Genomic DNA, 14,986 nt, shown 5'->3' with positions numbered 1-14,986 from the left:
AAGGGATTTTCTTTAACTAACTCCCTTTTGTAGTCAACCGTGTGCTGGATGCCCGTTTAATGAATAATTGAACTTGGTTGAATTCTTAATTAGAATTTTGTAGTCCAAACTTTAGCTTTACTCCTAAGACTTTCATTGTGGAATATTCATTTTTGCAACATGGTCTTGAATGACTTTGCTAGGAAAATTACTTTTTTGGGTGTCCAAAATAACAAATCTTGTTTACAATAAAAGGCCCACACTTGTGGGAGTATTATGTAGTGTGGTATCCTATAGGAAATAATAGTATTCAAAGGAAACTAAAGTTTTCTGAAAAATCTTTTGGGGTGTACTCATTAATGCTTAGCACTGTATCTGAAGCAAATAGAACAGTCAACTGATTATTTATCGATGGCACATAGCTTGAAACAAAGGACATCACCGTTGCAGATTTAGTTTAATCCACTGCTCATTCAAGTCGAGTCACCGGAGGGCGTTTTTAGGATACTCAAAGAAAAAAGTCTCATTCAATGCTGCTACTCTAACTTTGCTGGATACACCATGAAATAAGAGACTTGCAGAGCATGCAAGCGTTGCTTTACATCCGTAAATTGTGCCCTCCTTTTCGATATTTACGAATAATCCAGAAAGAATGAGATTCTGTGGCCATTAACAGTGACATCTCCTTTATTGCAGGCTTCCCTTAGAATAACGTCCCTGTAGTGGAGCAATTTAATCAGCGCTGGTCTTGGCGGAGCTCCTGATGGTAGTGGTCTCGTGAGTACCCTGTGTGCTTTTACCACCGCAAAAAACAGTGAAAGGATTTCATCTCCAAATATATTATGTAGCCATTTCTCCAAAAATTCAGATGAATTAGTCTCTTCTGTTTTTTTCAGGTATACCAATCACCCTCACATTATTCCTCCTCAGTCTGTTCTCCAGGTCATCTGTTTTATTCAGCTGCCAGTTGTTGTTCATATCTACTCATATCACTGGTCACTTGGGGCATTTTATCTTCCAGATCAATATTTATCCCATTCTGAGGCTGCCATAGAATCAGTTACTTTTTGCAGACCTTGACTCATGTGGCAGATTTCATCTTTAATTTGCCCCATCTGTATGTTTAGGGAGGACACAGTGTTGGCAAACTGTGTGATGGCTGTGAGAACGTCTTTGAATGTGGGTTCCTCTCCCTGGTGTCCCACCTCACACATGGGATGGTTATATCTCCTGCAGTTGGGGCCTGGGCGCACTGAGCCTGTGGGGTCCTGTCTTCCTCCAGGGCTGGAACGCTGACCTCTCCCCTTCCTCTGCTAATGTAGCGAATCTGCCTTGTACCTTCGTTAGCTTATCAGTGCCTGCATCAGAGGAGGGAAGCTTTCTACTTGGGAGTCTGGCAAAGCCCAACAGCTTGTGTGTGGCTGTGCTCCTTCCCGCCTTGGAACCTGAGGGTGGCTGGCCAGCGCCAATTTGAGGTTTCCTGCACTCTGTACAGAGCTTCCCAGTGTCTCCTGTTCACTCCTCCGGTCATGGTGCTGCAATTCAGTGTGCGCGGTAAGTGAGGGGGGATCTCCTATGTCTCAGCAGGGGTTACGAGCGATCGTGGTGGACCAGTGGAGCGGTTTGTAAGCAGATATCCAAGGAGGGAGCTCTCCCGCAGTGCGTCCTCTCACATATTCAGGCCCCGCCCCCCAAAAAAACATTTTAGGGGAAAAAATGTAATTTTTTTTTATATTCATAGCCCAATTTTATACAATTCCATGAAACACCTGAGCATTAAAATTGCTCACTACACCCGTAGATGAATTTCTTAAGAGGTATAATTTCCAGAATGGGTTCACTTATGTTTTTTTCTGCTGTTTTGACATTTCCGGGGTTCTTCAAATGGGATGTTATCTGCAATCTGTTCCATCTAAAATACCGCACTTTCCCATTCAAGCCCTGCCGTGTACCCAAACAGTAGTTTTCCACCACATCTGGGGTATACCTGTACTCAGGAGAAAATGCTCAACAAATCATATGGTCCATTTTCTTCCGATAGATTAGTAAAAATGTAAAAATTAGGATTAAATCAACATTTTTTTGAGAAAAACTACATTCTTTATTTTTCACAGCTCAACATTATAAAATTCTGTGCAGCATCTGGAGATTCAAAGAGCTCATTACACATTTAGTTAAATTACTTGAGGGGTCTAGTTTTCAAAATGGAGTTGATTGTGGGGGTTTCCACTGTTTAGGCAAAGGGCTCTCCAAACGCGACATGGTGTCTACTAACGATTGCAGCCAAGTTTGCATCATGTAGTGCTCCTTTTCTTCTGAGCCCTGCTTTGCACCTAAACAATAGTATTCCCCCACATACAGTATAAGCTATCAGCATGCTTAGGAGAAATTGCACAACAAATTGTATGGTTCAGTTTCTCCTGTTACCCTTGTGAAAATAAAAAATTTTGGGGCCAAAACAACATTTTTGTGGGAAAAAGTAAAATTTTCATTTTTTTCTTCCACATTGCTTTAGTTCCTGTGAAGCCCCTGAAGGGTTAATAAACTTATGGGATGTGGGTTTCAGCACGTTGAAGGGTGCAGTTATTATAATGGCGTCACTTTTGGAGATTCTGGCATATAGGCCCCTCAAAGTAACTTCAAATGTGATGTAGTCCCTAAAAAAATGGTTATTACAGTCGGTGAAGCACCTGGGGGTTCAAGCTGCTCCCTACAAATCTAGATAAATTCCTTGAGGGGTCTATATTCCCAAAATGGGGTCACTTGTGGAGGTTTTTCACTGTTAAGGCACATAAGGGGCTCTGCATACATGATATGGAGTCCGCTATCTATTGCAGACAATTTTGCACTAGAAAAATCAAATACCAATCTTCCAATCCCTGAAGGCGCTAAAACAGTAGTTTTTCACCACATAGGGAGTATCCCTGTACTCAGGAGAAGAAATTATATTGTCCATTTACTATTGTTACCATTGTAAGTATGAAGCCCTTGCTTTATTGTTATTTTCCCTTTATTTTGTTTGTATTATCCGGGTGGCCATATCCGGATCATTACCTGGAGTTACCTGACAACTTCGGGCCTGCAGTCAGTGCTTGGGTTCTTTTGAATCTGTGCGGATTCAGACTTTTATAGTCCGGATCCACCCATCACTAATAAGGAGTCCACTCAAGTAAGAATGATCTTCATAAATTCATCAGGCAACATATAATGATAAATATCAAAGAGTTATATAAAAGAAAGGCAGATGCGGGAATGTACCACCGTATTACTTGCTCCCGTGTCCCGGCTGTCTGGACGGAAGTGTTAGCGCACCTGTGGACCTTGTCCAATGGTGCTTTTTGAATAAAGAGTGTATGGATGAAAAAAGCGTCACTCGCTGGCATAAAAAAAATCTGGTCTTTACCATTGAACCCGGAGAAGCGCAGCCCCGCGAAATGGCCGTTGTCCTCTTGAATGCCAGCACTTGGTCTCAGACCCGCTTTTTATGCATTTTTTTCAATAAAGACCAAATTTTTTATGCCAATGAGGTTTTTTTTCATCTTTTCTTCTAAATATAAAAGAAAGTGTGCCGCGCCTGTGGGAGCAGCCGAACTGCTCAGATCCGGGTTCGCTGTGGCTCGAGGGTCTCCGGACCCAGGGTCGTGCGGCAACTCAAATTAAGGGGGTATTTACAGGGGAGTTGATTATATATAGTTCGTGACGCCACCCGTGTTGTACGGTAATTTGGGGAGTACCGCTGCTGCCGTTGGGAGTACCCGAGGTTATGAAGTGGGGCAGCAAGGTGTTGTAGCCCTCCACGGGTAGAAGGGATGCCCCGGGACTCGGTAAGGGGAATGCCATGGGATGCAGGGGTCACTCTCGTACTCACTCAGCCAATAAGTAGACGCTGACAACCGGGTAAACCAAGTCTCTGGGTGCCGCTGCCGCTGAGGGGAGCTCGTTAACTTCAACGTGGTGGTCCAGTAGTATGGAACTTGCTGGGCCTCGCTCCCCACTGTGGCTAAGTGTGGGAGCTTGCTCTCAGGGCTCATGCTTGGGATTTTCTGGACCATTTTTGATTGGAAAATCCTATCCCCCTCGTTGCGCTAATGCCCCAATTCTGGAGCATGTGGGAACAGATCATAAAGGCTCCGTTCTCCTCAGGTGAATTGTTGGGTTGCCTGAAGCTACTCCCCGACCTAGGGTCCGTGTACCCCATCGTGCCTTCGGTCCCAGACCGGTGATAGTGCTAGGCTGCCAGATGTCCTCCTCGATAGGTCCAGGCACCCTGTCACAATCCCCTGCGACCGGGGGTCCGACTCCTCTAGGCCCAGACCATCGTCTGCAACCTAGACAGTTTCTCTAGGAGCCACCGCTCCCGACCTCCTCTCACTCTCTCACTTACTTACTGACTACACACCTCACCTTCCCTCCCTGACCCCCCACATGGGCGACTCTATTCCACTCAAGCCGTCCACTGGTGTGCCTGGTGGGTGTGGTGCAAGGTGTATCTAGGATTTGATTTGCTGTTGGAGGCAACACTACTTAGTTAGGGACCCAGAACCATGAGGGACTTGGAATACCGCACAGAAGGGCAGTTTGCCCAGTATCATGTGATGACCTGATAGTCCAGGGGCGTCACCCTTTAATAATGAAGAAGACCTCCAAAGCTGACAACAAGACCGCTGCCTCAATGTATTTCCCCAATCACGATACTGAGTCATTGGGAGGGCTTTAAATGAGGTCATCATTGACGGGACCTGGCAACCTTTTATTTTATTGGTGTTTCATTAAGCCAGTACACACAGTACACAACAAATAAAATGTTACTTTTTTGTGGTATGTTCATCCTTTTTTTGAAGTCGGGCTTTCTCATTCACTATCAAGCACTTTCTGCTCATCAACGCCTCTGTCCATTGCTACGTGAGACCCAAAGTGGGTGTGACCCTTGCAGGAAGGGGTTTCCTGCCTTGGTTACTTTTAAACACTTCTGCCGTCTTATCACTCCATGACACTTTGCTGTTATCGTTCAGCTTAGGTTCAGCATCGTCATCACCCACGCAGTGACTGTGTCCCTCGGGACTGCACAATCCCAATAGCATAGGGGTAAGTCAAATTATTATTTTATCTTATTCTATTTGCAAGTGGTTAAGGAATTTTACCAAATAACCCCAATACGAGTTAATATAGTACAAGTTCTTTGTTTGTTAAATATTTCCAAGCCTATAAGCACCGACGCCAAGAAAATGATAAGCTTTATTGAATGTTTTGCTGTCATAGAAGTAGTTTTGTACTATGTCTTATTAGACACAAAATGTGAAAAATCCCAAACAATATGTTGCATGCTATGCCTCTGGACAGAAAAACATCCCAATAGTAGTGCTGCTGTATTGCTTCCTTACGGAGGCACATTATATGAGCACACCATGTGCTGCAAGCCTCAATAACAAAGCTTGATCCATTGTCCCACAGCGTTCCTCTGCTTTATAATGTTTAGCAAAGAAAAAAAGAAACATACTATATCTACAGTAAAATAATTCCCACATTCCTAAACTTTTATATTTGGATTGTGAATTTTTCCATTTCTTGGGCTATAATCCCACAGGTCCCCTCACCAAAACTAAACACTTTCTATTCATATATGAGGCTGTAGTATGGGTGGTTGCATTTATTATGTATTTTATCTTCTTGGGCTCTTTTTTTTGCTGTTTGGTTGCGAACTTAGTGTAATGAGCTCACATCAAAATTGGCAGCATTTTATTTTTTTTTATAAACTTGCCAGCACTTTCTTTATACTTTAGCCATTTGAGGGGGGGAGGGGGCATTCTTTGCAGGGCCTAGTGACATTTTGATTGGTACCATTTATTTATCTTTACAACTTTGTTTTTGAACAGATTTTGCTTGTTTATTATAACAAACATGCACATTTTTTGTTTATATATAAAAAAGCATTTTTAATGGTGAAAAAAATCATGCTTTATGTTTAATGTGTTTTTTTACATTTTGTTCCCTTCTTGTAAGTAATATTGTCTTACAATTAGCACCATATAGTAATTTTGGCCAACATCTTGTAGTAATGTTTCCATCCTGGTCCTCATTTTTTAGTAATGTTTCTTATCCTGTTCCCCTTCTTGTAGAATTGTGCCCTGTAGCAATGTGCCATCCTGGTTCCCTGGTAGTAATGTGTCCATCATGGTCTGCATGCTGTAGTAATGTGCCCATCCTGGTCTCCATCCTGTAGTAATGTGGCAATCGTGGTCCCCTTGTAGTAATGCGCCCATTCTGATCCCCATCCTGTAGTAATGTGTCCATCCTTGTCCCCTTGTAGTAATGTGCCCACGCTGGTGCTCTTGTATTAAAGTCCCTTTTAATGGTCCTTCTCTTGTAGCAATGCCCTGTAGTACAGTTAGGTCCAGAAATATTTGGACAGTGACACAATTTTCGCGAGTTGGGCTCTGCATGCCACCACATTGGATTTGAAATGAAATCTCTACAACAGAATTCAAGTGCAGATTGTAACGTTTAATTTGAAGGTTTGAACAAAAATATCTGATAGAAATTGTAGGAATTGTACACATTTCTTTACAAACACTCCACATTTTAGGAGGTCAAAAGTAATTGGACAAATAAACCAAACCCAAACAAAATATTTTTATTTTCAATATTTTGTTGCAAATCCTTTGGAGGCAATCACTGCCTTAAGTCTGGAACCCATGGACATCACCAAACGCTGGGTTTCCTCCTTCTTAATGCTTTGCCAGGCCTTTACAGCCGCAGCCTTCAGGTCTTGCTTGTTTGTGGGTCTTTCCGTCTTAAGTCTGGATTTGAGCAAGTGAAATGCATGCTCAATTGGGTTAAGATCTGGTGATTGACTTGGCCATTGCAGAATGTTCCACTTTTTTGCACTCATGAACTCCTGGGTAGCTTTGGCTGTATGCTTGGGGTCATTGTCCATCTGTACTATGAAGCGCCGTCTGATCAACTTTGCGGCATTTGGCTGAATCTGGGCTGAAAGTATATCCCGGTACACTTCAGAATTCATCCGGCTACTCTTGTCTGCTGTTATGTCATCAATAAACACAAATGACCCAGTGCCATTGAAAGCCATGCATGCCCATGCCATCACGTTGCCTCCACCATGTTTTACAGAGGATGTGGTGTGCCTTGGATCATGTGCCGTTCCCTTTCTTCTCCAAACTTTTTTCTTCCCATCATTCTGGTACAGGTTGATCTTTGTCTCATCTGTCCATAGAATACTTTTCCAGAACTGAGCTGGCTTCATGAGGTGTTTTTCAGCAAATTTAACTCTGGCCTGTCTATTTTTGGAATTGATGAATGGTTTGCATCTAGATGTGAACCCTTTGTATTTACTTTCATGGAGTCTTCTCTTTACTGTTGACTTAGAGACAGATACACCTACTTCACTGAGAGTGTTCTGGACTTCAGTTGATGTTGTGAATGGGTTCTTCTTCACCAAAGAAAGTATGCGGCGATCATCCACCACTGTTGTCATCCGTGGACGCCCAGGCCTTTTTGAGTTCCCAAGCTCACCAGTCAATTCCTTTTTTCTCAGAATGTACCCGACTGTTGATTTTGCTACTCCAAGCATGTCTGCTATCTCTCTGATGGATTTTTTCTTTTTTTTCAGCCTCAGGATGTTCTGCTTCACCTCAATTGAGAGTTCCTTAGACCGCATGTTGTCTGGTCACAGCAACAGCTTCCAAATGCAAAACCACACACCTGTAATCAACCCCAGACCTTTTAACTACTTCATTGATTACAGGTTAACGAGGGAGACACCTTCAGAGTTAATTGCAGGCCTTAGAGTCCCTTGTCCAATTACTTTTGGTCCCTTGAAAAAGAGGAGGCTATGCATTACAGAGCTATGATTCCTAAACCCTTTCTCCGATTTAGATGTGAAAACTCTCATATTGCAGCTGGGAGTGTGCACTTTCAGCCCATATTATATATATATAATTGTATTTCTGAACATGTTTTTGTAAACAGCTAAAATAACAAAACTTGTGTCACTGTCCAAATATTTCTGGACCTAACTGTATCTCTCCTATTGTACTATTCTACACACACACACAGCAATTCTTCTCACCTGTCCTCCATTCACTCATGTCCACTTATTGCGGCCTGCAGGCCCATGGCCCCCTTTGTGATCGTGCCCTTGGTGCCGCAGTCAGTCAGCACTTTATTTCATACGTGCTGCACAAAGTCAAGCTCTGTGCACAACTATTCCACAGGCAGCCGCCGGCCGATGAGAGGCAAGCAGGTGATGTCATACACTTCAGCTACTGGCCTCTGATTGATCGGCGGTTGCAATAGCTGTGCACAGAGCTTGACTCTGCGCAAATACGGCAAATCATCTGAAATAAAGCGCTGACTGCTGTGGCCTCTGCACCGGCCGCCAACATCAAGGGGGCCACAGACCTGTGGGCTGCAAGGAGCAGCCTCAGGGGCCACATGTGACCTGCGTGTTTGAGACATCTTGTCTAAATGATGTGGGAGGAAACCATAATGCCCAAAGGAGATCTACACAAACGTCTTGTAGATGTTGTCCTTGGTGGGATTTGAACCCATCACAACAGGACTGCAAAGCAACAGTGCTAACCACTGAGCCATCCTTCCAATGTTAAATCTAGACAGCACACAGATGGCACATGGACGGCACAAGGATGCCATCTGTATGCTGTATGTGTTTTTCACAGACCTATAGACTTGTGTTGGCCATTGTCACCCATGTTGCTGGAAAAAAATGCACATGCCTCCGTGTGTTTTCCATGGACACAGTCGGAAAAAAACATGAATATGTGAATAGTACCATAATGGGAACATATGGAATCTGCGAAAATTATAATGCAACACGGATGTGTGACTGAGGCTTAAGGCTGCGTCCCCACGTTGGGTATTTGATGAGCTTTTGATGTGCTTTTGATGTTGCATGCTTTCTGCATCCAATTAGGTAAATTAGGTTAATTGTGGGTTTTTTCATTCTATTTTTTTTACTTGCCAAGAGATATTGCGATGTTGCAGACCAGTTTACGCAGCATCAAAAAAAGAATTACATCGGGCATGACATTTCTATAAATCCCATCAACTTTGCTGGAACTGTAAGATGCTACATTTTTTGTGCAACGAAACTACGCAGTATCAAAAATTTACCAAAAACTCATCCTGTGGACTTTACATAAATCTGCCAAAGGGCCAAAAAGTATAAAAATTAGTCTTTGGTGACTTGAAAAAAAAATAATTAATCAAAACTTGTGTTTTTCCTTGGTACTACAATATAATTTTGTATTGAACATGCTTCCAAAGATACAAAAGTTTAGGACTCATGTTTTTTTGTGAAATAAATATTTTACAGCAAGTTTAAAACTAAGGCTTTACTCGTAACTTTTTGTCATGGTGATCGAACAAGACTGTCTGCTCATCAGATGGTCTACACTGGGGTAGGCAGCATTAGAAAAGCAGAGATCTACTGTTGCAATATGGGAAGGTTTTGAAACTGACTTGGCAACATTATGGTGGTCTTAATACACAATCATAGGAATTGCGAGGGCTCCTAAAGTTCCTATCCCTGTAATTCAGTGATGCAGTATATTTAAGGAAGCACAGGACAACACAATCCACTAGTGAAAGTTTCTTGAATGGTGATAATGGGCCCGATTCATAAAAGCATTTACCTACTGACATAAAAATCTTTGAAAAGTTACAAAATTTTGACGCAAATTGAGGCTTCGCTAAAATTTTGAAACTTTTTGCGTCCTCACCATTTTTCCATAGCTCCAACAAAGTGGGCAGGTCTGGGGTGGGAAGGGGACATGTGACCACCACCGCATTTGCTACACCAAAAATTTTACTCCAAGCAGGGACTGGATTAGGATTTGTGACGAGGCACACAGAGGTGAATGCCACTCATCCGCTGTTCTTGATTCATGAAGAGGACAGCTAAATAGTATATATTTATCTTATAGAGGGATTGATAATTTGTAAACCAAATTGTTGACACTGAGGAAACCTGTCCTAGAAACAGAGGTTTAAAAAAGCCATATCACTAGCACAACCAGATTTAGAATAGGAATGAAGCTATTGTTGTGGACGGTATGGTACTCGGAGCAGGGATTCTGACAAATGCTAGATGAGCAATCTGGCAGTGGGCCGTGGTGCAACACTTTTCCCAATATCGGCATCCTCTGGACACCGATACTAATGACTAAAGAGGAGCAGAGAGCATTTGGCTCCCTACTTTGCTACTTGCACAGATATGCCACAGACTACTTCCGCTTATGTGCCGCCCCCGTGACAGCCGACGGGCTGCTCGGACCCAGATCCACAGTGGTTCGAGGGGTCTCCGGATCCGAGGCGGGGTCGCGCGGCTACCTCAGAAATAAAAAGGGGGGAATTCTTTTGGGTGGTGAATGGGATAATGTTCGTGACGCCACCCACGGTGCGTGGTAATGTGAGAGACCACCGCTGCTGTTAAGGAGCCCGGTGACGGTGTTGAAACAGCAGGATGTTTAACCCCTCCATGGGTAGGGGGATTTGGTGTCCCGGGGCCCGGTGATGGATGGAGGGGGGAACCCGTCGGGGGTGATGGGATATCGAGTACTCACACAGTCCAATGTCACTGACGCTGACACCAGGTAAACCAAACTCTTGAATGGTCTGTTTCCCTTGGTTGAGCACGCTGGGTCCGTGCCCCTTTAGTATTGCTGGTTTGTCTGAAACCTTGTCCCTTGGCACTGTGTGTAACTTGGTGGATCCCTTTCGCCTGAGACTACTCGGGTCCCGCTCACCTGCGTGGCTAGCAAGGTGAGCCTACTCTCAGGGTTCACACTTGGGATTTTCTGGACGGTTGTGGGAAGTCCTATCCCCCTCGTTGCGCTAGTACCCCAATTCTGGAGCGCGTGGGGAACGGTTCCCGTTGGGTGAATTATTGGGCTGCGTGAAGCTTCAGCCCAGCCTAGGGTCCACGTACCCCGTCGTGCCCTGGCCCCTGCCCGGTTGTAGAACAAGGCAGCCGGCCTGCTCTCTGTAGCAGCACCGTACACCCTGTCACTACCCCCTGCGACCGGGGTTCCAGCTCCTTCTGGCCAGGCCAACGTCTGGCACCTGGGACGGGTACAGGAGCCCGGCTCCACAGCGTGACCTGCACTGTCACCGCTGTCTCACTACTCAACTACTACTCAACTACTGACATTCCTGCCCTCCCTCTTCCATCCCTCCATCTGGGTGGCCCTATTCCCCTCTGGCTGCCCAATGGGAGGTTGGTGGGTGTGGTGCAGAGTGTTCCTCAGGCTTTATGTGCACCTGTTGGTAGCAACACCAAATTAACTGGACCCGTAATCAAGGAGGAGCGGGTACCATGCAGAAGGGCAGATTGCATGGCAGCCTTGTGACGACCTGATAGGCCAGGGTGTCACACTTATGGCTTGCAAGAGGCCAGCACCACTCAGGGGAAGTCGCACAGCATGATGACATCAATGCATTGCGCCATTTTGAGGGCTCATACTGTATCTAGGTAGGTATTTGAGGGCTCATACTTTATATAGGGGCTTTGTTAGGGCTCATGTCGCGGGCGGGGAGGACACCACTGCGCTGCGCTCGCTAACGCTCGGGTCCGGCGCTGCTGCAACGGCTGCTCGGTGGCTCGACGGTGGGCCGGATCCGGGGACTCGAGCGGCGCTCCTCGCCCGTGAGGGAAAGGGGTGGTTGGTTTGGGGGATTTAGTCCGTGACGCCACCCACGGGTCGTGGTGAAGATAGGCACTACCGCTGCTGGTGACGGGGATCCCGGGAGCGATGGTAGGGAGCAGCTGGGATGTTGTTTTCCCCCTCCGTGGGTAGGGGTCGGTGGTCCCGGGGCCCGAGGATGAGACGGGGAGGCAGGGTTGGTGAGGTGCAGGCTTGCAGGGACAGCGCGGCGCGGTGTCGGATGGCACGGGTGTACTCACTCAGCAAGAAAGGTACAAAGTCCTCGGTAAACCAAACGGCTGGATGGACAGGTCCCGCAGCCGGCTGCTGTGTCTCTCCCCGGACAGGTGATGGCGGCTGTCTTTCCCTGCACCTTGATGTTCTCCTTCTGACTACTATGGATTCCCAACGGTAGTCCGCTCCCCGGTGTTGAGGTACCGGAGGAGCCCGTTTGCCCGCAGGTGCTGGCCCTGGGGTCTCTAGCCTTAGGCGGTAGCTGTATACCCTCACGGTGTGGGCGGTTGCCTTCAATCGGGACTTTTGCTGTTGTGAAACCCCTGGGGTTCCAGTCACATTCAGATCTGACTATTGTCGGCGGCTCCAAGCCTGGTCGGGGTCCGATGGCCCCGCCTGTGTGTGCTGGCTTCACTTCGCTCCCCGTTCGGTACCGGCGGGCCAACGCCCATCCCCGGTCCTACGGTTCCGCGTTGCTCCACCACTCCTGCAGACGGCCACCACCGTCTGCCAACCTTGCTGTCAGTGCCTGGGCCACAAACCCAGACACTCAAGTGCTTGCTCCTCTCCCTTCAAACTCCTCAACTAAACTGTCACTTTTCCCACCTCCAGGTCTGTGAACTCCTCGGTGGGTGGAGCCAACCGCTTAGCTCCGCCCCACCTGGTGTGGACATCAGACCCTGGAGGGAGGCAACAAGGCTTTTGTGTTTGGCTGTTGTCCCTGTCTGATGGGGGTGGGGTGTTTGTATGTTGTCTGTGACGACCTGGCTAGGCCAGGGCGCCACATTCCCCCTTGGTGAAATGCAGACCGTCCGCGGGCTGCCCGTCCATCACCGGTTTTATTTTTCTTTTCAAAAACTGTAAAATATAAACAACATGTAACATTTTAAACATAAGCATTTTTGTGAGGACACTTAAACGTTGCACATATAAAAAAAAACATATTTAATACTGACGGACGGACGGATGTCTTCCGCTCTCCCACCCAAGCAACCTAGCCCTGATGCTGCCCCTAAGAAGTGGGCAGCACCTCTTGACCCCAGTCCAGGTTCAGGCTGCCCGAGCGGGAACGGGTATAGTGTCTCGCACCCGGCTGTCACTTCAGGGGACCCCACGTCCTTGGGGGACCCCTGACCCCCGGAGGATGGCGACCGGTCCTGGTGGTGGCCGGGCCCCAGCCTGCTCTGCTGCGGGCCCTTCCTCCAATCTGCCTCTTCGGAGGCGGCTCCGACGGAATATCACCCCTCAACTTATTTACAAGCCCACAAGTTCGTGGGTGGCCTGCCAGTTCTCGGCCATGTCCATGAGTAGTCTCTCATGCAGGTTGTAAAAGCACACAGGGTCCCTCCGGGGACAACTTGCCGGCAACGGCCGGAATAATCACTTAGACAATCAGGTGATGATCACGGTTCATTAGAGTCAATCACATATTTACACACTTAACATATAACACCCCTAAATGGTAGTTTCCCTGTACCTAAGCGGGGGTTGGCCTAGGTTGGGGCGTGTGGACCTTCTGGGCCCAATGCTATCAGTGGAGGGCAAGGGGACAGAAGAGACAGTCAGCTCCTCCTCCCGTCTACTGTGTGGGGCCAGCGGAGACTCAGGGGGACTGGGTACAGGTGCAGCCCTGGGCACTGGTTCACTGGCGGTTACTTCCGTCTCTTTTTACTCCACGGGTTGTGAGAACATTATTACCGGAATAAGCACCGCACCGTTCCGTGTAGGCCAGTCTGCTGGGAAATCACCCATTACTGTGTGAATCACCTCTTTTTCTTTCTCCCCGGTTTGTCTGGGGGTTGGAACTTCAGCTGCCACCTTCAAGGGCGATGGGCACCTCTTCAGGACACCATGGCCGAAGTCTTGCCCTGATCACAACTAATCTGGTAGGCCTTCTCATTCTCCCATTCAGTGGGTTGTATGACATACGGGGTCTTTTCCCACTGGTCATCGAGCCTATGAGTTCTTCTTTTTCGTTTCAGCACTACATCTCCAGGTTTAAAGGGGCCATCTGGAGCCCGCTTGTTGAAGTACTGTTCCTGCTGTTCCCGGCTCCGACACAGGTTCCTTTCCACGTACTCCTGGACCTGTCGGTACTGCGCTCTCCGCCGAGTGTCCCATCCAGCAGTCGAAGGGAGGGCTTCTGGAGCTTCCAAGCCCATTTCTAGGTCTACTGGCAACCGGCCTGGCCGAGCTCTCATCAAATACGCTGGTGTACATTTGGTAGAGCTGGAAGGGATGTTATTGTACATATCGACCAGGTCAGGCAGCTTTTCTGGCCACAGGTTCCGCTCTTCTAGCGGTAACGTCTTGAGGAGACCCAGGACCAGATGGTTCATCTTTTCACACATGCCATTAGTCTGGGCATGGTAAGGCGTGGTCCGAATCTTCTTGCAGCCGTACAACTGGCAGAATTCTTGAAACACCTCCGCTTCAAAAGCCGGACCCTGGTCGGTAAGCACCCTCTCCGGGTACCCGTGCGGTCGGCAGAAATAGGCCTGGAATGCTCTAGCAGCGGTACGGCCGGTCAGGTCCTTGACTGGGACAACCACCATATATAGTTACATAGTTACATAGTTACATAGTTACTAAGGTTGAAAAAAGACCTAGGTCCATCTAGTTCAACCTTCCTCCACCAGTTCTACATTTGGTCACAAAGTCATTTATAACCAACAATGTTGTGTGTACTGAGGAAATCATCCAGCCCTTTTTTGAAAGCTGTTATAGTATCTGCCATTACTACCTCTTGTGGTAGGGCATTCCACAGTCTGACTGCTCTAACTGTAAAGAACCCTTTCCTATTTAGCTGTCGGAATCGCTTTTCTTCCACTCGCAGTGAGTGCCCCCTGGTCCTTAGTATTGTCTTCGGAAGAAATAAGTCATGTGCCAGTCCTTTATATTGACCACACATGTATTTATACATATAAATGAGATCTCCTCTGAGACGTCTTTTTTCTAAGCTAAACATATCTAACTTTTTCAACCTGTCATCATATGGGAGGCCTTCCATTCCTTGTAGTAGTCTAGTTGCCTGCCTTTGAACTGACTCTAACTTCTGAATGTCCTTTTTAAAATGTGGAGCCCAAAACTGA

The 14,986-nt window shown here is 46.7% G+C and overlaps 1 protein-coding gene across 2 annotated transcripts in view; it reads left to right on the top strand.

Annotated features, from left to right (window-relative positions):
- Positions 1-673: 673 nt before the first annotated feature.
- GP1BB (glycoprotein Ib platelet subunit beta) overlaps positions 674-14,986 on the top strand; it is a 36,661-nt gene continuing 22,348 nt past the window's right edge. Inside the window, exon 1 of one of the 2 annotated variants that reach the window (XM_075341774.1) lies at positions 674-756. The gene's annotated coding sequence lies outside the window, so the exon portion shown is untranslated. Of the gene's footprint in view, positions 757-4,978; positions 5,065-14,986 lie in introns of those variants that run through there. The other variant, XM_075341773.1, reaches the window with a different exon arrangement.

This window comes from Anomaloglossus baeobatrachus, chromosome 1 (assembly GCF_048569485.1).
Source record: "Anomaloglossus baeobatrachus isolate aAnoBae1 chromosome 1, aAnoBae1.hap1, whole genome shotgun sequence".
Classification (NCBI taxonomy): Eukaryota; Metazoa; Chordata; class Amphibia; order Anura; family Aromobatidae; genus Anomaloglossus; species Anomaloglossus baeobatrachus.
The sequence above is the reverse complement of the archived record's forward strand: the minus strand, read 5'-3'. Positions and strand labels throughout refer to the sequence as shown.